The sequence below is a fragment of the Lactuca virosa genome, chromosome 9, assembly GCF_052849685.1.
Source record: "Lactuca virosa cultivar CGN04683 chromosome 9, Lactuca_virosa_CGN04683_v6, whole genome shotgun sequence".
In the NCBI taxonomy this organism is placed as follows: Eukaryota; Viridiplantae; Streptophyta; class Magnoliopsida; order Asterales; family Asteraceae; genus Lactuca; species Lactuca virosa.
In genome coordinates, this window is record NC_136434.1 from 288,006,200 (window position 1) to 288,032,088 (window position 25,889).

Consider the following 25,889-nt stretch of genomic DNA (forward strand, 5'->3'; position numbering starts at 1 on the left):
ATATAACTTCCGACACCTTCCGATATGATGGAAGTTGCACTTATTACATTTAGGGAGGGTTCCAGTATAGCGATTGTCGGGTGCTGGGGTGGTTGGTGTCGTAGCAGCGTAGGTTGCACCTGTCTGTTGTCCCTCGGAGGGTTCTTGTGTTGATTGTATCCTCTTTCTGCTCTCGGGCCTTTGATTATCGTCGCCTCCTTTGGTTGACCCATGAGCGGGGTCCATTATGCCTTGACGGATCCCATAATCCACCAATGTTCGAGCCAGGCGTTTGGCACTGTCAAACGTAATAGGTTTCGCTGCTAATACTTTTCCTTGGATTGGAGAAGGCAGTCCCCAAATCTATCTCTCTACCTTCTTGCTCTATGGGGTAACCATCCCCGGGCATAGTGCAGCTAAGTCGCTAAACCTGTCGGTGTATGCTACAATGTCTGAGCCTACCATGGTAAGATTCCACAGCTCATGCTCTAGTTTCTGTACTTCGCCCCTCGGGTAGTATTCTTCCAGCATCATTTCCTTTAGATTTTCCCGGCCCATTGCGTTTGCTATAGGAAGAGTCAATGACTTGACATGGCTGTTCCACCATGTAAGGGCACTGTCAGAGAAGGTGCAGGCAACAAACTTCACTTTGCTCCCTTCTGGGCACGCGCATAACTCAAAAATCGATTATGTCTTCTCGAACCATCGCATTAGGGCGATGACTCCCCCATTTCCATCGAAGGATTTGGGTCCACAAATCATGAAGTCCTTGTATGAGCACTCCCTTGTGTGTCTGTGGTTAAAGCTGTTGGTACCACTACCCGATCCACCGGTACCACTTGCATTGATTTGAGTCATGATAGCTGTCATTACGGCTGTTACTGCCGCCTGAAAGACAACCGGGTCATACTGAGTAGGTGGTGGCGGTGGTGCATTGTTTTTGTTTTTGTTCGACTTCTTCGGTGGCATATTGCTGCCAAAAGGTTTAAAAGACGAAACGAGGGTAAGTCCTTAGATGTTACAAATCGAGTGTATTCTGAATCGAAGTTATCTTAGTTCTGAGTGTTTCATGTTCTGTCGTTTGAAGCAATTCATAACAGAGGTCTATGCAACATAGACTTATGAATTTGATAGTGGCTACCCTCTTAATGAAGTTATGGAATATGATTTACTGTTACTTAGCTGATATGATAAAGGCAATAAGCCTGACACATAGTGTGAGCAGTGTAATCACTGACTCACTAAATCATATTAGTTAGTTAATTATTAGTATGACGTATATGGTGCTCTACCACCTTGCGCGCCTCGGGAGGTGATTTTGTTCTAGTTATGATGGTCCTGAATTCAGCTGTGGGGATTTGTTGTCTCTGAACTTTCCTATAGTTTTTCTACTCACTGTAGTTCATGCTTCGGGTTCTACCACAGATCTCCATCACTTCCTGATGGAAGATTTTCATCCTCGTATGATTCCTTCTAGGAACCCTCTTTATGAATCCTCTCTGGTTCCTCTGTTGGTGATTATAGTGGAGTGGCTATCTCTATCAAAGGTTGTTCGCGCGAGAATGGGGATGTCTAAAGTATCCTATGAGATTAAGTAGGATATTTCTTCTTATAGTTATTGATGATCTAAACTGGGTCCTCCTATAGTCAAGCAGTGCATGCAAGCTGTATATAATCAAGATCAAATAGACCTTCGAATAGATGATCCTACTCCAAAACCACAACCAAACAAGGAACAGGTAGTAGAGCGAAGATCACCAATTCTAAGTCTATAAGATCCCAATTATATATAACCATGGAAGCATGCACTTCGCAATTATAGACCTGCCAGTAAAGGTATTTTAGTTCTCATTCAAGTTTGTTATAGTGCCTAAAATACTCCTATAGTATTTTATCGTTATGTTTTGTTCTAAGAATACTTTGTATATAGAGTTAGGTAAGTTTTAGACTCGTTGCAACACCACCATCACTCCCAAACACATGTTGGTCATATGTCAAATAAATATAATTGATCAGGTTATATTTATTCCAGATATGATTACATAACTGCTTAGGTTTGACTGTAGTGTCTAACATCTAAATACTTTTGTTTGTTCTGTTCTTACTTGTTCTTAGTATGTATGCTTATTAGTATACTTCTCGTAAAATACTTATATTTTAAAAGTATACTTTTAGTCAGAGCACTCCGGCCCCATTGTATTTATAGTTGTACATCTTTTACTGGTTGATATACTAAGTTCACTATAAACAATGCTCTGATACCAATCTGTCACACCCCCAAACCGAAACGGCGGAAACGTTCTGGGGCGGAGGACGTCATGTACAGTATCACAACAATTGAATAATAGTAACCAAAGCAACAACAACCATTGTATTAATAGTATAGTGTTTACATTACATTTTAATCATACTCGATTGACTCCAAAAGTAACTAACAAGTAAAGACTCAAAACTACTATGCTCCATCTTCTTGAACCCAGTGCGTGTACCTGTCTACTAATGTCCTGAGAATACAAGTAGGTTTTGAAAGAGTATCAGCATAAAGCTGGTGAGTTAATAAGCTTATTGTTTTAGAAAAACTGTTCTTTGTCCTTTCGAAAAGTACGTTATGTTTCTCCAGAAAACCTTATATTTTCTAATGTAATGAATGTTATGTAAAAATGATTCTTACCAGTTCCTCCTGCGATTACTTAGTGTATACAAATCATATACAATCCAGATCGAACAAACAGTCGATTGTGTGATTCTGCCCCAACCCCACAACCAAACAAGGAACAGGAAATGAGGTGGAGGCCACACATTCGACTGGTTGTCGGATCCTCATGTACATAATCCTGAATTATTCACTAGTTACTTACAAAGTTAACTATATTGGTCCTTTGATATCTGTTGAAAGTGTTCCTCAAGAAAATCCATTATTTTCTTATTAAATGCATGTTTAACCAATTCTTTTTATAACTACTTAGCTCATACTAGCTATGTATAAACTAATATCGAACAGACGATTGATTGTGTGGATCTGCCCTAAGTCCACAACCAAACAAGGAACAGGAAATGAGGCGGAAACCACACATTCCATGGTTTGTCGGATATTCTTCACACATAGCCTGGATGCATAAACTAAGGAATTATAGAATTATTAGTGAATGTTCATTAGTGAAATGAATAACCGATTGTTTGTTGAGTACTAATGTTTACCCTGGAAAATCCTATATTTTCCCTAAGTGTAAGTTATTGAATTATCTGTTCCAAACCGAAAAGTATAAGCATCTACCATACTTATGTTGTTAAGCTTTGTTCTGTTTGAAAACCAATATGAATACCTTTGTATGAAAACCTTTGTATGAATACCGTAGTGTGAATACTGTAGTGTGAATACCGTAGTGTGAATACCCTCCTGCGATCACTTAGTACATACGAGTTATAGAAATCTGGATCGAACAGACAGTCGATTGGGTGATTCCGCCCTAAGTCCAAAACAAAACAAGGAACAGGAAATGAGGCGGAGATCACACATCCCACTGCAAGTTGGATGTTAATTTCATATTACCCTAGTGTATATACTAAGTTATCACATAGTTACTAACCCTAGTGACTGTTTGTTAGGTGTATTATTATGTGAACGAGTCGTTCTTTCACCTATGGATTCTTATAACCATACTATGGACGATCAACATTACGACGTACTAGGACGTACGTCGTGAAAAATGACGTTTGTCAGCCTAGGTTGACTGTAGCTAATATTCAGGGTGTGGGATTGTCACTCCCGTATAGATCTATACACAAACTCACGCTCTCCCTCCAGGAGACTCTGGTTACAAGGCGTCTCACACTGCTGGCTCTTTCAACGAATCCACGAATAATACTATGAAAACCCTTTTTGTTATGAATCCTTATAAAATAATATCTTTTATTTCATAATTCATAAGTTTGTTTCTTTGTTGAAAACTGTGTTTGCAATGTTTGTGTTCTTAACATGTTTATAAGACTATCTGTAAATCTAGTAGTAACTATGTTCATCGTGTTTAGTAAGTCCTATGTTCGATGTATACTAATGATAGGAAATATAATAAACCAAATTATATTTTTAAACACAAGATTTCTTGTGCTGTTACTTGTATTCTCCCCCTGAAAACATTAAAAACTCGGAAAATATAAGGGTATGAACTCACCGTTAATTGTGTGCAAGCGTCGAATCAATGAACTGGAAACGAAGACCCTCGAGTTGTTGTACGTGACACTTAACGGAATCCAAATATCAATTAAATACATATATGTATCTAAATTAGCGATTTCGTTAGATAAAGTGTTGGAAAAACACTTGCTTTCAGTTAAGGAATGTTACCGAGACTTGAGTGAATCGAAGAAAATGAGTTTTTAGCCTAATGTACCACTTTAGGAGTGTGTACGGCCGTGAAAGGGAGTGTACGGCCGTAGACTGCCTTGAAGGGGTGTACGACCTTTGAAGTTGTACGGCCGTGGATGAGTGTGCGGTCAACGATCTTGAAGGTGTACGGCCGTACACTCAAGAACAAGAGTGCTGGAGTAGATGAATATGTGTCCTAGATGCTCCTAAATGAACCCCCAATGGTGTTTTTCGATGTTTTACGGACGAATAGAGGTGCTTTAAGGGTGTACAGTCGAGAGTCTAGAGAGAGAAGTAGAGGGTGTTCGGCCAGAAAAGTGTAAATGAGGGGGTAGGGTCTCGTATTTATAGGGGTTTTCGTGGTCGGTGGTGGGGTCCACCCGACATGGGCCGTAAACGAGTGTACGGCCGTACACGGGTGTACGGTCGTGAACCCAAGTCCGGCCGTGAATGGTTGTTTTGATTGACGAAAACTTGAAATTTCGCGTAGTTTTGGTCCCGACTCATATATGAAGCTCAATTTTATAACAAAATGACTTTCCAAGCCAAAGGAATTCGACGAGACTCAATAAAAATCCAAATTTTTATTAACAGAATTTGGATAACGGAAATGGAAAAAGGTTCGGGTTGTCACAGAATGGATGATTTACACAATCAACCCCCATATATTTAATTAGTCTCTTTTTTATCACAGAACTAATTCCAAATTAATTCTTGATCAATACTAATTAAATAATACGATTTCATATTAATATATTATAACATATAATATATTAGCAAATCATAAGTGTCCTTCTTCTCATTTTGTCTATCCAATTATCATGATGCCATGCAACCCAAATGGACCATGCCAACCGGGTCAAGTACATACCAGAAATAGTTATGGACTTAGACACCTTATCCAACAACTATCTGCTGAGGGTTTCCCAGAATGGAAATATCGCATGGAAAAGTATATCAAAATGAAAGATTTGAAGATTTGGAGATGCATCTTGAAAGGACCTATCATAATCACCACAACACTCGAAAATGGAACAATTGTTGACAAGGAGTTTGAAGAGTACACCGATGAAGAATTTGATAAAATTGAACAGCAAGAGAAAGCACTTGCCACACTCACTATGGCCCTATCACCAGAGATTGCTCAGGGTTTCCGAGAATATACTTCTGCAAAAGCTCTATGGGAGGCACTGATCGAGGTTTATGAAGGAAACAAGGACATGAAGCAAAGTCGCCAGGATATGCTCAGGCAAAAGTTTAATATGCTCAATCATGTTCTGGGTGAAACATTAGAAACTCAATTGCAGAGGTTCATCACTCTTACAACCGAGATGAGCTCTGCAGGTATCTTGGTCACCAGGTCCGAAATCAACAAGAAGCTACTAAACTCATTGCCAAAGTCATGGGATATGAACGTTTCTGTGATCAAGAAGACGAAGGACCTAAGCCGTCTAAGTCTTGCTGAAACCATGGCAATTATCAACGCTTGCGACCTGGACGACAAGCAGAGGGAGATTAATCACGCGAGTTCATACTCAACTGCCAACCTAGGGATTCAATCCAATAGTGCATTCTCATCCTTCACTACCCCACAAGTTCAACCTTTTGTTGCTCTTCAACCACCATCTTATGCAACTCCACCCATGCAAAGCGTCCAATCGTCAATGTCTTATCCACAAGTTGCATCTTCCTCGAAAGCATCTGCTCCAGCTCCTGCTCTCAAAGAAAGTGATGAAAACATGGCTTTAGCTACTGGCCTTGTCAACTGCTTTAACGCCTTCATTGTTGGCGAGATACCTCCTCAACTATCCCTTGCTGACTTGGATCAAATACATCCAGAGGATGTTGAGGAGATGGATATCACATGGAAGATAGCTATGGCCGTGTTCAGAGCAAAGCAATTCTCCAAGAAGACAGGCAAAAACAATTGGGGAATGAATGCTTAAAAGAAGGTGGGCTTTAGTAAGGGTAAACTTAGATGCTTCAACTGCCTTGAGCCTGGCCATTTTGCTAGAGATTGCCCAAAGCCAGACAGGAGGGAGAATAGCGAAAGAACAATGGTGCCCGTGGGAAGCAACAGGGGATCTACCACCAACAACCAAACCACTAATCTTGCTATGGTGGGTCAGTCTTTTGACTGGGAAGACCAGATATAGGTCCTGAACATTTCAGGACCTGGAAATGCGCACCTTGCCCAGATCAACGAAATCCAAGAAGGAGAAGCTGAGGTGGACCCAGAGGCGGAGATGATGAAACTGCAATTCGCGTTTATGGTGCAGACTACCCCAGAGCCTGCAAAGCCAGAGGTCAGTGAAAACTCTTGTTCTCAATCTTGTATTAACACTGTTAAATTTTTACGTGAGCAAATTAAATTGATAAAGAGGGAGAACGAGGACCTTAAATGGGAGGGGTATCAACTTAGGAAAGGCCAGATGCCATTGAAAGAACAACTAGAGGCCAAGACTAAGGACTTCAGGAAACTACAATAGGACTATAGCAATAAGTGTGTCAATTATAGATTTCTTCATAAAGATCTTGCTGCTGTCACTGAGGAACTTAACACATTGAAGATACGTTTTGAAAATGCTGATTTTAACTTTAAAAAATTCGATGTGTCAAGTGAGAAAGTGGCAAGACTTATTGAAAAGCATATGAAGTGGAAGGACCAAAAGCAAGTTGGAATAGGTTATGAGAGTGTCCCTCCCCCATTCAATCACAATTACACTGCTAAACCTTTGACTCAGGAGGAGATTGACCGAGAGCCATCTATGGTTTATGGTAAACCAGCTGTTGAACAGGCAACAAAATGTAGTGCTAGGGAGTTAGATACTAACATTTCTACTTCCCATTCAGATTTGTCAGTATGCAAGGAAAAGCAGGAGGATGGAAAGATTGAGTCTGATAATAATTTTGTGTCAAAATTTGGTGTTCCTATCTTGAACAGTGATGAGTCTGTGTCTGTTAAAACTGATTTGATTTGTGATGATTTGATGTCAAACTCTAATGTTTCTGATAAATGTGGTGTTGTCTTTGTGAAATCTGCTGAATCTGACACTAGCACATCCACACCTTCTACACCTATCTCACAATCTGACTCCTGCACTTGCACGTGTGGGAAAGTTAAAAGAGTCAAAAAGAGCACAAAATCTGATAAAGGCGGTACTAGTTCTAATGATAAAAAGCAAATATGTTTCAACTGTGGTACTGCCGGCCACATTGCTCGCAACTGTCCTAATAGGGCATTTGTACATTTTTCAACACCGAGAAGAGAAAACGAGTCTCGAGGAAGGTCTCTAACGAGAAAGTCCTCGAAATCTTGTCTTCGTGATGATGATCAGAAAGTTCATAATGATAAGAAAAAGGCTGATCTTAAAACGAACAAACAGGCTTTCACTAAACCAGCCACGGGTGCTTTGCCGAAATCAAATGCGGCTGAGCCAAGGTCGATTTCGTCAAAGGGTGCGTCTGGATCTTTGACTAATCCTAGCTGAAAATCTAAACGCTCAAAGCAAAAGAAAAATATTTCTAAATCACCTGTGAATTCTTCAAAACCTAATTATCAGTGGGTGCCCAAATCTACACTTGTCCAATCATCGTCATTTTCTGACAGTGCATCTGATTGTAGTTCAAAATTGAAAAATCAAAAGGATAAATCTGTGAATGTCAAGGGTAAACCTAGGGTTGTAATGACCTGGGTACCCAAATCTAAATGATCCCGCTCATCGTGCATGAACAGCTGCGGAGCAATGTCACCAGACCGTGGTATGTCGACAACGGTTGTTCCCGGCACATGACAGGAGACATTTCCCAGTTGCAAGACATTCAAACTTTTAAGGGGGGATTTGTTTCCTTTGTGGGAAGGGATGGAGGAAAAATCACTCAAAAAGGAACCGTTACTAATGGAGTGCTAAGCTTTGAGAACGTCAACTACGCGCCCAAGTTGAAGCATAATTTGTTGAGCGTCTCTCAAATTTGTGACAAGGGCTACTCTACGCACTTCACCGATAAAGAATGTCCAATCTTGAAACCAGGCATTGTCATCCCAGAAGAATGGATCCTTATAAAGTCGAAAAGAGACAGGAACGCTTACATCATAGACATGAATCATAATCTCCTGGAAAAAGTCACCTACCTATTCTCCAAAGTCTCCGAGCACAATGCTATGATATGGCACCGTCGGCTCGGACATGCTAACGCAAAGAACCTGAATCGACTTGCAAAGAACGAGATCGTACGTGGACTCCCAGTCAAAGACTTCATTACATTTGAAAAATGTGTGGCATGCGCACAAGGAAAACATCACCGAAAGCCACACCTTCCAAAACAAATCAACTCGATCAACAAAGTTCTCCAATTGTTACACATGGACTTATTTGGTCCGATCAACGTCCTCAGCATCAACAAAAGTTCATACTGTTTGGTTGTGATAGATGATTTCTCACGGTTCACGTGGGTTTTCTTCTTGTCCAACAAGTCTGGGGTCGCTGACCTAATCAAGAAGTTTGTGGTGATGATTGAGAACCATACCAACGAGAAGGTGAAGGCGCTCAGAACTGATAATGGGACGGAATTCAAGAATGTCGTTCTAGATCATTTTTGTGCTGAAAAGGGGATCGTGCGTCAAAATAGTGCTGCTCACACACTGCAACAAAATGGTGTTGCTGAACGGCGGAACCGAACGTTAAAAGATGCCGCAAGGACGATGCTTTGTGACTCCAAACTCCCGGTCTTCTTTTAGGCTGAGGCGATCAACACGGACTGCTATGTTCAGAACTGGGTCCTGATCAACAAAGCTCAGATGAAGACCCCGTATGAAATTCTATACGGTCACAAGCCATCGGTTGCTCACTTCCGTATCTTTGGATGTCCTTGCACCCTCCTTCATCTGGATTCCAACCCGAAGTTTAGATCGAAGGCCGATGACTGCTATTTCGTGGGATGCGCCGCACGCACAGTATACAGGGTCTACAACAAGAAAACAAAACAAATTGTGGAATCCTATGACGTGCGCTGGTTGGAGGAGAACGAGACTGACGCACGAGTCGGTCCTGACTGGTTATTCGATTACGCTTCTTTATTTAAATCATTTGATGTGTTTTCGGATGTTGTGTCAGGTACTTCCTCAGGTTCGAAGGCTATTCTTGAAGATGAAGAGGAGGATGTTGTCTACAGACCACCTGTGGTGCCTTCTACGACTCCTATGGTGGATGCAGCTGTTCCAAGTTCTCCCTCAGATTCTCCGAGTCAATAAATCAATCCAAATGCTGATGCCACTCCGCTCACTCCTGCAGAAAGAGAGTTCATGTCCAGAGATACTTCCGCTGCAACTCAAACTTTCATGGAACTTCTCGTTCCTGAGCCGATTGCGAACGAGTACGTAGCAAGCCCCTCTGATGGTCCCAAATTGTCTGAGGTGGAACCTTCAGCAAATGATGGATTAGTCAATGTTCACAATCTTCCTGTCTTGCTTGATGATATCAACCATGAGATCCCCACAAGAATTCAACGCGATCATCCGATCGAGAATGTCATTGGGTTACTGGTAGATGGTGTCAAAACGAGGAGTCAGAGTAGAGACGTCAACACATGTCTCTACTCCTGCTTTATCTCCCAGACCAAGCCAAAGAACGTGAAAATGACATTGAATGAACCCAGCTGGGTTGATGCGATGCATGAGGAGTTACATCAGTTCGAGAAACTCGGGGTTTGGCAGTTGGTTAAGCTGCCAAAGGGCAAGAAGTCTCTTGACACACGTTGGGTCTTTCGGAACAAGCAAGATGATTCAGGGGTTAACAAGGCAAGATTGGTCGTCCGTGGATTCCGGCAGATAGAGGGTCTAGACTACACTGAGGTTTATGCTACAGTTGCTCGCTTGGAGGCCATTCACATTTTCCCTGTGTATGCTTCCTACATGAACTTCACGGTTTACCAGATGGATGTCAAGACCGCCTTCTTGTATGGTGTGGTGAAGGAAGAAATCTATGTTGATCAACCTCCTGGGTTTGTCGACTCCAAGTTTCCGAATCACGTCTACAAGCAGGACAAGTCTCTTTACGGGTTACACCAAGCTCCTAGAGCCTGGTTTGCAACCCTTACAGAGCACTTGCTTGCGCACGGCTTTACATGGGGAACGATTGATCAAACCCTGTTCATAAAACATGTTGATGCCGATCTCATTTTGGTGGAAATCTATGTCGACAACATCATTTTCGGGTCGACGTGTCCACAACTCTGCAAGGAATTCGAAGTTGTGATGAAGAAACGGTTCGAGATGAGTTCGTTGGGGGAGATGACGATGTTTTTGGGTTTGAAAGTACGTCAAAGTTCAACCGGAATCCTGCTTCATCAAGCCAAGTATGTTGACGATATGCTAGAGAAGTTCGGGTTTAGAGACGCAAAACCTGCCTTGACGCCGATGGCCGAGCAACCCCTATTGACTCCAGATCCTGAAGGCGCATCCGTAGATCAGACTGAATACAGATCGATGATCGGATCGCTGATGTATCTGACCGCGATCAGGCCAGACATCATGTACGTGGTCTGTCAGTGCGCACGTTACCAGGCTAATCCTAAACTCTCCCATTTAATGGCTGCCAAAAGAATTTTTCGGTATCTCAAAGGCAGCCCAAAATTGGGTCTTTGGTACCCGAAAAATTCTGAATTTGATTTATATGCTTTTGCTGAAAGTAATTACGGAGGTTGTGAGCTTAACAGGAAATCAACTTCTGGGGGATGTCAGTTTCTGGGAGATCGGCTGGTGTCATGGCAGTGCAAGAAACAACATACAGTCTCAACCTCAACGACGGAGGCGGAATATGTCGCTGCTTCTGCCTGTTGTTCTCAAGTTATATGGATCCAACATCAGCTGTTGGATTACGGTTTGAACTTTCTAGAAACCCCTATTTTTTGTGGCAACGAAGTTGTAATTTAAATTTCTAAAAATCCAGTCCAGCACTCAAAGACCAAGCACATCGACATCAAAGTGCATTTTATCAAAGATTGTTATGAGCGTTCGCTCATTCGGTTGGAACAGGTTCCCACTACTAATAATGTGGCAGATCTGTTCACAAAACCGTTTAACAAAGCTCGATTCGATGTGCTTGTTGGATTTTTGAAAATGATACGTTTTGAAGAATGATTTTTGTTCTAGGGTAGTTTAAATTTGCGCATTTTCATTTCATTCTCTCCTATGCACAAATTTAGGGGGAGAAATAAAAACAAAAACAAAACAAAAATCAGAAAATTCAAAAATAAAAAAATAAAAAAAATTAGAAAATCCAAAAATAGCTGGTCTATAGATGATGTGATGGGAAGTGATATCAATATGTGATAACAGGCAATTTAAATCTGTGTAAGGTACCAAAGTTGAATTGTCTAGGCTGTGTGTTCAATGCGTTGGTAGGCACGAAAGGTTTAATTGGACTTGACTAGGCATAGATGAACTTAAGGAATCTAGAGACTTGACAAATCTTGACCTAGATAGATCCGTTTAGCCTGATAATATGACGCTTGGATAGGTTGAGCAGAGAGATATACATGGGAATCTGCGGATTACACTAAATAATCTGTATCTAGAACCGTGGTTTAACTTTTCCTCGATATGCGGACTCTGTCCTTAATTCCGGTATTGACGGGGCGACTGGGGAATTCCGATAAATTAGGTCTGTAGAAGGTTATTTTCTTGCTTTCTTTCTGTTAGTCATATGTTGCATCCTCCGCGTGATTGAAATACATCCGACCTGGACTGCAACATATGCAATTCTATCTCTCTGCATCTTCTATCTATGCAGTTCTTTCTATCTGTTAGCCATATGTTGTCTCCTCTGCGTGATTGAAATACATCCGACCTGATACACAACATATGCACCGTTCTACTTCTCAATCCTTCTAAATCTAGTCAGTCATATGTTTCACCCTCTGTGTGATTGGAAGAAATCCGACCTGGGTGTACAACATATGCATTCTAAATCTGTCTTCTCCCATAATAATTGTCTGCTCATCTAAAGTAAGGAATATTTTGGAAGTCCCTGATTATTAGGGTATATCAGGAAGCGGGAAACATGTTCTAGTACATCTAAAATTGAACAATTAATAGGTTGTCTGTAGATTTCGCTGCTCAATTTATGTGGACAACAATATCCTTGGTCGTCGTCAGATGAATGGTCCTTAGGAATTTTATCTAGGAACGTAAGGTCACAATGTCTTGTCACTTGTAGTATGTCCTAATTTTGTCACAATCTTTCGTGTTTAAGTGGACCACAATACCGGCGATTGGCCAGATCTATTCATGAAGGGGGAGGTACCGATAAACGGATTAAGGCTGTCTAATAACTTTGATCCCTATATCACAAAAATATTATTAGCATTGCTAAAAGAGAAATTAGTGTTAATTCATTTAAATGTAAATTTTATTTTTTATTTTTATTTTTTATTTTGCTAAAAATCAAAAATTAAAAAAATTATTTAATTTAAAATTTTAGATTTTATTTTAATTTTTGACTTTAATTTATTTTATTTTAAATTTTTAGTCTTCAAAATGTATTATTTTTAAATAAATTGTGGTATTGGGCTTGGATTTGAGGCATCTTGGGTTGCAGCCCATAAGGATGGAGCGGGTTTTTTAGATCCTAAGTATAAAAAGTGAGGTTTCCGGCCGTTTACCCCTTTACCTACATTTCTGAATTACGACCGTAAACCTCTCCAGACTCTCTCTCTCTCTCTCTTCGCTGATCTTGATTCATCTCAAATCGTGTTTTATTTCGTGAAATTGTTTGTTGCTACTTGTAGGTATGCTCATTAAGATGACCATCATGCAAATCTAACCGAAAATCGACCGTGAATCGAGGGTTTAATCGAAGAAAACTGACTGTTCAGCGTTCACGGCTCTGTTGAATCGTTCACGACCGATGAACGGTTCGTGGCCCTTGAAGCGTTCACGGCCGTGAACCTTCTTCGACCGTGAACACTCATTTTAACCGTGAACCCCCTTTTTGGACTTAAGCTCAATTTTTTTCAATTCCAATAAAAGCCTAAATTAAATTGTTTAATGAGAAAAATCAAATTTTAATTGTTTAAATCAATGGTTTTCTCACTTGGCTTGGTTGGTGCAGATCAAAAATGGCTGACTTGAGATTCGGTGACATCCACAACTTGGTTATTTTCTTGGTTGATCCACCTACAGCCCATGCTGATTTCAATTCTACGGTTCATGGATTGAGGAAATGTTGCCTAGCTTCTGCTCTTACAACCAGTCCTGTCATCTACCAAAGCATGATCAAGGAATTTTGGAGAAAAACTGTAGTGCAAAGAGGTGAAGATGATGCTGTCTCCCTAGAAGCAGTTGTTAAAGGAAAGAAGATTACTGTGACAGAGCAGATCATCCGTGAAGTACTGCAAATTGATAAAAAAAGGGAGTTTCCATCAGTCTTTGACTTGGATCAGACTGAAGCGATCATTGAACAGATGGGCTATGAAGGGGTGTTTCCTCCAACTATCAAGAAGCTTCTGCCCCGTTACTGGAGGTTCTTAGCTCATGTGTTCGTGAGCTGCATTTCTGTTCGAAGAGCAGGAGTTGATGAAATCTCCTTACTTAATACGGGTGCAATCGCAGCTCTTTCCACGAGTCTAGATTTCAACTTCTCCAAGTACATACTGAATTAAATGGTGGGGAACGTTGAACGGAAGAAAAGAGACAAGTTTCTCATGTACCCAAGATTTCTGCAATTGATCTTCAACAGCAAGCACCCGGAGATCGAAAGAAGAGGAGAAACACTCGATGTCAAATCTCTTGGCTCCAACACCTTCGGCCTCATGAAACAGAACCGAAAGGGAAAATTCATATTTGAGGGAAAGTACCCATTGGTGAAGTTCAGAAATTTTGCTGAAGTTAGTAATGCATCAGCGACTGAAAGCTCCTCAGGTCATATGGAAACAGAAGATGATGTTATTACTGCTTCAGAGCACGAAGAAGAAAGAGTTCCTCCTGTTGCCATCGTGGCAGAGGAACATGATCAGATGAGGAATATGGAGGTGCAAAGTGACTACAATGATGATGATGATGTTGATGATGAGGGATTTGATAATGATGATGAGATTTTTGGTGGTGACTTGTCGGGTTTCAATAAAGACTTCAATCTTGAGATCGAGCATAGCGATTACTGCCCAACAAATGAAGACCTCGACTCCTTCTTCGACAATATTGATGATATTGCACAACTTGCAACGGAGATAGGGGGAGTTGAAGACGTTCAAAAGGCGACGCCTCCTTCTTCAGAACAGATGGCCGGTGCTACAATTGATATGGATGCAGCATCAAGGATTCCTCCCCTTCATGTTGCTATTCCAACTTCTATGCCATCTGCGAGTGATCCTCTAATGACTCAAACCTCCCAGCCTCCGTTGAAAAGGAGACGACATTATCCGAGGCCGGGAGTGCTTATTCAGGAACAGGCCCCGCCAACACAGCTTGCAACCACAACAACAACTGCCACACCAACCGTACCAACCCAAGAAGGTCCAAGCACCATGTTTGAAACCGGGAGCTCTTCAGTTCCTGGAGGTTCCTCCCTCCCAAGGCATGCTCACAACATCGCCTCTGAGAGGCTTGCAAGGGTCTTGGCTGAACAAGAAGCAACAAGCCTTCCTCCTCGCGGAAAAGGCATATCAATTGAGGAAGGCAACTCAGGGGGAGTTGACCCATCTGTCCAAGAGCTCAAGGAAGAAATGGGTGTGCTGAATCAGAGAATCATTGAGAGAGATGTTTTGATTGATAACCTCAAAACCCAAGTCTCAGAGCTTAAAGCAGACAATTCTCGGAAGACAACCCAGATCTCTGATTTACAAACTCACCTTGGAGCTCTGACTGCCTGTTACTTCGACCTCAAGAATAAGCTGGCTATATAATTTGGTGACAAATTCCAATCATCTGTCGGAGAACCAGGCGGAGCTGAGACCTCAACCATTAACCCTGCCCAAGCTTCACAGCAAGAACCCCCTGTTGATCCTCCCACTATAAGAACAACTCGAGTAGTTGATCGATTTGAACGTGAGCCAGTTCAAGCTCCTCACATAGTTGATTTGAAGCGAGCTCAACAAGCATCATCTTCTAAGAAACAAATGTGGATGTTCAAAAAGAGCTTAGATCAGAACGCTCGCGGAGGTCAACCCCAACTCACCGTAACAGAACTCAAGAAGAAACGATTTGGTTCCAAGTATGGTGATTGGTCAGGAATAGTGTCGTGGGGTTTTCATGACAAGTTGAAATTGTGGCTTGTGAAGCGCAAAAGTTCGAATGTGGAGTATTACAAGGACAAACATGATTTTTGTTCATGGACGAGAGTTGATCTGTCTGAACTTGCTAATGCTCCCTTTGCTAATCCATCCAATGATCCACAGGCAACAAATTTCAAACATTTTCTGGAAGATCAAGTGAAAAAGGGTTTTACTGATATGAAGACTGCTGGATCTTTCATCAAGAGCTTCCCAAATGTACTGGATCCAAAGACCAACGAGCCTTTCAAGACGGTGATGTGGCCTCCCACTAACCAATTGAGACAGATTCCTATTGTGCAGAACTTCCACGATGAAGACTGCTGAATCTTTCATCTAGAGATTTAAAAACCATATACCATATAATTATTAGGGTTGTAGATGTATAACATGGACCATGATGACGACGATATCAATTATAGGAAAAAGTATACAAAATCTGATTATTATTTAAACAAAATACCTGTAAGGCAGACGAAGGAGAATTTAATTTGCCTACATTAACAACATAGGGTTATGAAGAACATCTACGTACTTGCAATGAAGGCTTATTGGTGTCGGAGGTGGGGAAGGAAGGAAGACGCCAGATGGTGATAAATGGGGGGAACGAACAAGAATTCAATCTTATTAGGGATACAAGGTTGATGTTCGATTTTGCAATGGAACCTTAACTGCCGATTAGGAAATAGTTATTTCCTGTATGCTATAATTATAGGCTCAGTCTCAAACAAATTATCAAAATTATAGGCTCTAATTTTAAATTCAATTAATTGATTTATAAGTAATCTACCAAATTACCCTTATTGATTTCATAGATTACTTAATTTTTATTAATTTGTGATTGGTCCATTCATCCACATAATAGTTATCTAGAACATTTGAACCTACCTCTCTCTCTCTCTCTCTTTTTCTCTCTCTCTCTCTCTCTCTCTATATATATATATATATATATATATATATATGTATATATATATATATATATATATATATATATATATATATATATATATATATATATATAGGTAAAAGATCAAATGATAAAAAAAAAGATTAAGAACCCTAAGAACCTCTAATTTTTAACTTATCTGTAAGGGTATACTTGTTAATTAAAAATCTCTTTATTTTTTTTAATTTTTCGTAATTGGCCTAAAACAATAAGGGCGGGATGGTCATTTTGAATTTTTAACATCAAAATCCTAACTTGAGACTACAAAATTAGATCAGATCATTTTCTTACATCCAAACACTCACACCCAGATTGTCACCCACCTTGAAGAACTTAAACACAAACCCTCCCTAATCATCACCAACTACCACTTATCCCGCCATCTATCGTCGACATCGCCATAGAACGTCGTCACTTTCGATTTCATCACCGGATCTGCTCCACCACTTTCTCTTATTCTGACCGGCAAAGCCAGATCGACGAGCTTCGATGATCAAGTAGATCAACAATTTCCACCTCCATCGATGTTAATATTTTCGAGCTCTGGTCTATATCTACGTTTTCTGCCACCACCGTTACTAGATCTGCGAGCTCCGGTCCAGATCTATGTTTTCCACCACCTCCGACCTCCAAATTTGTAAGTTCTGTCAACCACCGATGCTAACATATGTGCAATGCTAAACATGAGTATCATGAGATCACATATTTGAGTTCTACATGGAGTTTGCGATGGAATAGTATAACAATTCGGAATTTCCCGTCACCAATTGTCACTAAAGATTAGCATCGACCAATGATAATGGTAGAACTTTTCATATTAAAGGAAAATATGATCAGTTAAATGATAATAATAGGGTCAAAATGAGCGACAAAAAAGTTATATCAGTTTTTTGACGGTCGGTGTATTTGGAAAGTACACAATAAAGTGATTCTAAGGATATAAGCGTTGCAAAAATCTAACTTCAAATGGAGGAATTATGATTTTATAAAATATAAAAACCAACCGCGTTAATAACGCTATTAACTCAAAATGACATAAAGAGATCGGTTGAGTTTCAGCTAACGTCATTAAAAGGAAAATCATAGTTATCCGTCAGATAAGGACTTTGAATGGAAAAATGTCAAAAACGGAGTTCGTATGAAGGAGATACGATTTTTAGAAAAATATAAAATACGGGTTAAAAACGAAAGTCAAAATTTAACAACACAACCACAAGGAAGTTGTAGTACTAGTAGAGAGCTACACAAATATATAAACAGGGTAAGAAACAAGATTCATATGTGGAAGCTATGAATTTTTATAAAAGATTTAGGGGTGCACGATAGGTGCGCGTCATGTCCGTCGTGCACACCTAACATCTAGATTCATTGAAGATTGGGAATATGTGGACCATCAGAAGAGTGACACATGGCAAGCTCTGGATGGAGCTACGAAACGAGTGCACTCCGCGCATGAAGTGCGTCGCGCGCACGACCACTATAAATAGAGGTGATCACTTCTGATTTCCTCATCCCAAACACTCTTCTAAATCCTCTCTTTATACCTATCAAGCTGTTTCATAGACCCTATTGATGGCGTGAAGCTTCATATGCAATGGATCAAATACTTCAGAATACGCTACTAGAGTGAGTTCACGACCCCTATTTTACTAATTTAAATGTTTTACCGGGGGGAGGGGGGGGGGGGGATTCATGCTTATCAAATGGTTTTATCAAAATATATTCATATTTATAAATATGAAATCATTTTATAAAGCTTAGAGCCTTAGGATAACGTAGCTATAGAGACTATGCCTACTTGTAAGCTATGATATTATGGCTAATAGTTATAATGCCCAGTAGTTTAGGAAGAGATAATACCTAGATGTTATAATGGTCAAATCCTTAGGATAACGTAGTACTTAGAAGTTATGCTTGTCAAATTTAGGGATATGCGTTGTACTTAGTTGTTACTCTGTCCAAATATCATGTTTTCACATAACCATAATTAGAATATATATATATATATATATATATATATATATATATATATATATATATATATATATATATATATATATATATATATATATATATATATACAAACTAATTATGAGATCAAAAGATATAATTATCAAATATAAGATAATAAAATTTATATTGTGATAGTCATAGGAAATCCCTAGGAAGGATTAAAAAGATAAAAGATAAAAAGATAAAAAGATAAAAGATAAAAGATAAAAGATAAAAGATAAAAGATAAAAGATAAATACCTAAGGTTAATGCGTTAGTGACCTGTTATATTCATCTAAAGGCCTTGATTAAATTTGGCATTCCCCGATACTTATAATCGTTAATCTTACAGGAGCTAGGAAGAAATGTATAGATCTATATGGGGTCTGACAACCCCACCTGCGATTGATAGCTACAATCCCGACATGACAACTTTCTTATTATTCACTATTCGACGTCCGATTAAGCGTCATAGTGGGGCAAATTATTAGTCAATCAGCATTGATTATGGGAGCTCATGGTAATACATTAGATCATCTTAGAGACACGACTACCATTAGGGATGCCTTAGATTGGTAGATAAATTATGTTAGGATTAGTTAATTATCCTACAAAGATAGTAAATTTAGGGATAATAAAACACCCTAAGATATAATAAGATAGGATCGTTAGATATCCTGTAAAGCTAGTACGTTAGGATTAATAATACCTCCTTAAAGACAATAAGATAGGATTAGTAGAATGTCCTAAAAAGATAAGAGTTGATATAATAAAACATACAAAGATAGGAAGCTAGGAATCTTAATGATTGCTAAAAGTTTTCAAAAGAGTTTATTATACCTTTACCTCAACACATGTGAACTCACCAACATCAAGTTGACGTTTTCAAAAATCGCATGTGTTCCTAGGATGGAATAAAGATCAAGTCAAGAAAGGATTTTCAGCATGAAAACTTGTATATTTTCATTTAGATAGGTAATTATGATTGGTGCTATGTGATTTGGGAAATCTTTATACCGTCACCACTCGACATTTTCCGCCATCGATCAGGGAGGGTGTGACAGATTGGTATCAGTGCTAGTTGCTTTAGAAATTACAACTATAGCTTAGTACATATACTCCGATTAGGTTTGTCATCAAACCTATAAATAAAAATATTACTGTTAATTACCCTACTGATAGACTACGTACTGGAGAGGTGCCTAAGTTGGAACTGTCAACATGGGTTGTTGGATTTCAGAACAGCTATATGCCAAAATCGTCCTGCCCACCAACTTTTCCTACATGGCCGAACCATACATAGTCTAGAAGTACAAAACAAAAATAATTGCCAATCTCGAATAATGTAAACAAATCATACATAAGATAAATGTCCTGGATGGTTTAGTATGTAAAGGTTGAGTCACTCCTAAATGTAGCCTAATCAACTATGTTTAGACTTGACTGAACCAATACATCAACTGAATTGGGATAAATAAACGATAAAATAGAAATCATAAATTCAAAATACAACCAGTATACATAAAGTGTATCAAAATACATTGTAAGTATAAAAAATACAAAGCATCAAACCCAAAAACCTCAACCTACTCATCGTTTCTCTCATACTCAGCCTCCTTTTCATCTGTATCCTCGTGGTCATTGTCATTGTCTCCGTGATGTGTACCTAAAGGACCGAAACCATCATGAACCATGTCATGTTCTTGAGAAGGGGGTGGAACGAAAGGATCCACCCTAGGAAAAGGTGGATGGTCCATCCCCAGATTCTGCATCACCGCAGAGACCGAAGCCATAATCCAACGACGCTCCTCCTGTGTAGCAATCAGAGACTGCATCATGTTACGTAGAGTCGACTCCGACTAGTCAGGCTCCGCGTACCTAGGACTCTAATAAAGGCAAGGTCAAGGATGTCCTCCGACTCCACCTGCTGGATTGGCTCCACGATATCGTCATCCGAAATCCTCCACTGCTTCCCCACTCCCCAAACCAACACCTGTATCTTCCTGATAGCGGTAGTACCCAGCTCCGGGATAGGCATAGGAACAATCCAACTAGTAACCTAATGACCCCCGTAGATCCTGCTCGAAGCTGTAAAACCTAGAGCCATGCAAGATAAGTAGATAAAAAGAGCAAAATGAAGTCGAAGGAAAACCTCCTTCTGAGTGAGGCACCACATATAAAAGAGGTCGCCAAAAGGAACCTTGTCACACTCCTGTCGGTGACAAATGGTAGAAGCGACCAACTGGTGGATCAACCGATAGATAGAAAAACGAAAGGCGCTCTCCTTGGCCGTCCTAGAAACATAAGTCCCCGGAGCATAGACCCAAACCTGCATGTAGTTGTACTCCTATGGTGGTGCAGTAATACAGCTATCAAGATAAGCATAAAAATGAGGACTCAGAGTCTCCTCGGTAGTGTAGATCCTTAGATGCCTCCCTAACTCGACCATGCTGCATGAGTGGGATACGCCTCCCAGGTGAAAAGTAAAGACCGATCGATCAACCCATCGCGTCGACACCTTGTCGAAGCGGACTATTGAGAAGAAATCCTAACAAAGCTCCTTGTAGATGACGTCCTGAACACCGATGACCCTCTCCCATCTGTGGCAGACAAAAAACTCAAAACCGCTATCACTCCACAATACACGGGTAAGGAACGGCGCCAGTCGAGCCGTTAGCCCATAACCGTCCGCCACTTTCCAGGAAAGAGCTGGGGAATACTAATCTTCTTGGACACAAGAACAGTAAGGTGAGAAACAAAAGAGCTCTGATCAGGAAGATCATCGGGGAACTCTTGAAAAGGATGCGAAGGCCAGTTCGGATGTAACTGGCCTGAAACCTGTCGACCTCATCGCAAAATATTTGTAGAAAATAGACCAAAAGACATATATGAATAGGTTAGAAAAGATAAATGCTACATTAAGTGTTGAAATGAGTCAGACGCGCCACATACGCGTTGCGTGCGAGTGCACGCGACGTACATGCATCTATACATCGCGCTCCAAGAACACGAAGAACAACATGCATGGCAACCTGCTGTTCGGTCCAATGTTCAACATAAAAACTATATATGGGTGTTCGATTAGTCCTCTATAACACGAATAGGTATCTCATTTCGTCTAAAACATCTCAAATTTGCAGATTTAGTTAAAAAAATTCAGAAATTTAAAAACTTATTACAGTCATATTCTATAAGAATACAATGTTTTAGTGTTAGTAATTTGTATAATCTCCATTCTATAAGAATTCAATGACATTCTTGAAAATCTCTATTGGACGACTATTGTTCATCTTCATCCCACACACCATCATCCAACCTTCAGACTTTTGATCATCATGATCCTTTCACACATTCTATGAAAATAATTGTCATGAAATCAAATTATGTAAGCATAACATTTTGAAAGAATGTTTTTATATGACAAATAATAAAACAAACTTTAGTAATTCTGACAGAATGTATACTATATGGTTAGATTCTAACCACCACTTTAGTAATTCTGACAGCATGCCACTATTTTCCTGTTCTGGTAAAATAGTAAACAATACAGAAAATATTAGTCAAAACCAAGTAACATATTGTATTTAACTTTGGTTTTGATTGCAAAAAATAGATTGTTACAATAAAAAAAATATAAAAAAATGATCCAAATTAAACAAAATGAACATATTAAACAAAACGAAGTCGCATGTAGGTTTTGATTCAAAAAGATTAATTGCTACAATAAAAAAAGTATAAATAAAGGAATTAAACATTCACATAGAAGATTAGACAAATTATTCAATTAATTTATACAAAAGATTAGTCAAGAACACATGAAAAGTTAAACTAATAATAATTATTTTCATTGTTGGTAGCCTGAACACTCTAAATCAAGTCGTATATCTTTTAATACAAGTTTATTTCTTGTGTGCTTGTGAATAGTTTGACCTCAATAATCACATAAGCATTATCACTTTTACCAAATCACTTTTTGTTCAGAATCATAAATGGTCGGAGGCATCGCTTAGAACTAGTGATGAACACAATTGACTATCACAAAAAAACATCGTAATCAAATAATATAAACCTCAAACAAGGCTGATATACAATAAAAAATCCATCAATTGAACACACAAAATTAAATTATAAACGATTATCTAGATATTTAAAAACCATATACCACATAATTATTAGGGTTGTAGATGTATAACATGGACCATGATGACGACGATATCAATTACAGGAAAAAGTATACAAAATCTGATTATTAATTAAACAAAATACCTAGAAGGCAGACGAAGGAGAATTTAATTTGCCTACATTAACAACATAGGGTTATGAAGAACATCTACGTACTTGCAATGAAGGCTTATTGGTGTCAGAGGTGGGGAAGGAAGGAAGACGCCGGATGGTGATAAATGGGGGGAAGGAACGAGAATTCAATCTTATTAGGGATACAAGGTTGATGTTCGATTTTGCAATGGAACCTTAGCTGTCGATTAGGAAATAGTTATTTCCTGGATGCTATAATTATAGGCTCAATCTCAAACAAAGTTATCAAAATTATAGGCTCTAATTTTAAATTCAATTAATTGATTTATAAGTAATTTACCAAATTACCCTTATTGATTTAATGCATTATTTAATTTTTGTTAATTTGTGATTGGTCCATTCATCCACAGACCACAGAATAGTTATCTAGAACATTTGAACCTACCTCTCTCGCTCTCTCTCTCTCTCTCTCTCTCTCTCTATATATATATATATATATATATATATATATATATATATATATATATATATATATATATTTATATAAAAGATCAAATGATAAAAAAAAGATTAAGAACCCTAAGAACCTCTAATTTTTAACTTATCTGTAAGGGTATACTTGTTAATTAAAAAGCTCTTTATTTTTTTAATTTTTCGTAATTGGCCTAAAATAATAAGGACGGGATGGTCATTTTGAATTTTTAACATCAAAATCCTAACTTGAGACTACAAAATAAGATCATATCATTTTCTTACATCCAAACACTCACACCCAGATTGTCAGCCATCTTGAAGAACTTAAACACAAACCCTCCCCTAATCATCACCAACTACCACTTATCCCGCCATCTATCGTCGACACCGCCACAGAACGTCGTCACTTTCGATTTTCATCACCAGATCTGCTCCACCACTTCCTCTTATTCTGCCGGCAAAGCCAGATCTACGAGCTCCGATGATCAAGTAGATCAACAATTTCCACCTCCATCGACGTTAATATTTTCGAGCTCTGGTCTATATCTACATTTTCTGCCACCACCGTGTCTAGATCTGCGAGCTCTGGTCCAGATCTATGTTTTCCACCACCACCGACCTCCAAATTTTTAAGTTCCATCAACCACCGTTGCTGACATATGTGCAATGCTAAACATGAGTATCATGAGATCACATATTTTAGTTCTACATGGAGTTCGTGATGGAATACTATAACAATGGGGAATTTCCCGTCACCAATTGTCACTAAAGATTAGCATCGACCAATGATAATGGTAGAACTTTTCAAATTAAAGGAAAATATGATCAGTTAAATGATAATAATAGGGTCAAAATGAGCGACAAAAAAGTTATATTAGTTTTATGACGGTTAGTGTATTTGGAAAGTACACAATAAAGTGATTACAAGGATATAAGCGTTGCAAAAATCTAACTTCAAATGGAGGAGTTATGATTTTATAAAATATAAAAACCAACCGCGTTAATAACGCTATTAACTCAAAATGACATAAAGAGATCGGTTGAGTTTCAGCTAACGTCGTTAAAAGGAAAATCATAGTAATCCGTGAGATAAGGACTTTGAAAGGAAAAATGTGAAAAACGGAGTTCGAATGAAGGAGATACGATTTTTAGAAAAATATAAAATACGGGTTAAAAACGAAAGTCAAAATTTAACAACGTGACCACAAGGAAAGTTGTAGTACTAGTAGAGAGCTACACAAATATATAAACAGGGCAAGAAACAAGATTCATATGTGGAAGATATGAATTTTTATAAAAGATTTAGGGGTGCACGATAGGTGCGCGTCATGTCCGTCGTGCACACTTGACACCCAGATTCATCGAATATTGGGAAGATGTGGACCATGAGAAGAGTGACATGTGGCAAGCTCTGGATGGAGCCAGGAAACGAGTGCACTCCACGCATGAAGTGTGTCGTGCGTACTACCACTATAAATAGAGGTGCTTACTTCTGATTTCCTCATCCCAAACACTCTTCTAAATCCTCTCTCTATACCTATCAAGTTGTTTCATAGAACCTATCGATGACGTGAAGCTTCGTATGCAATGGATCAGATACTTCAGAATACGCTACTAGAGTGAGTTCACGACCCATATTTTACTAATTTAAACATTTTACCAGGGGGGGATACATGTTTATAAAATGGTTTTATCATAATATATTCATATTTATAAATATCAAATCGTTTTATAAAGCTTAGAGCCTTAGGATAATGTAGCTATAGAGACTATGCCTACTTGTAAGCTATGATATTATGCCTAATAGTTATGATGTCCAATAGTCTAGGAAGAGATAATACCTAGATGTTATAATGACCAAATCCCTAGGATAACGTAGTACCTAGAAGTTATGCTTGTCAAATTTAGGGATGTGCGTTGTACTTAGTTGTTACTCTGTCCAAATATCATGTTTTCACGTAACCATAGTTAGGATATATATATATATATATATATATATATATATATATATATATATATATATATATATATGTACAAACTAATTATGAGATCAAAAGATATAATTATCAAATATAAGATAATAAAGATTTATATGAAACAAGTTTATAAACAATTATAACGAAATAGATGTATATCAATAACAATTACATAATCTTTTATCTAAAAAAAGTTTAAATTTCCGAGTTTTTCCGATTTCTACTGATTTTTTACAAGTTTGACCGATTCCGTTTTTTTTCCGATTTTGACTGAATTGGAGCCAATTTTGACCGAGTTTGACTAATTCTAAGTTTTTTGGCCGATTCCCAATTAGGCACCTCAGCCCCTACCCGATTCTGATTAATCGGCCGCCTATGCCAATTTTTGCAACACTAAGTAAGATATATAAAATATATTTACACTATATATTTATGATTATGATTTTGGCCTCTTAGGGCATTATAAAGAATAAAGAGGATATGACTGTGAATATATAATATTTTGTATATTAAACTATAAATTTATTGTATTAAATTGTGATTTCTGTGTATTAAACTATGAATTAACTGTATTAAACTATGAATTTTATGTATTAAACTGTGATTAACTGCACTGAATTGTGAATTAATTGTA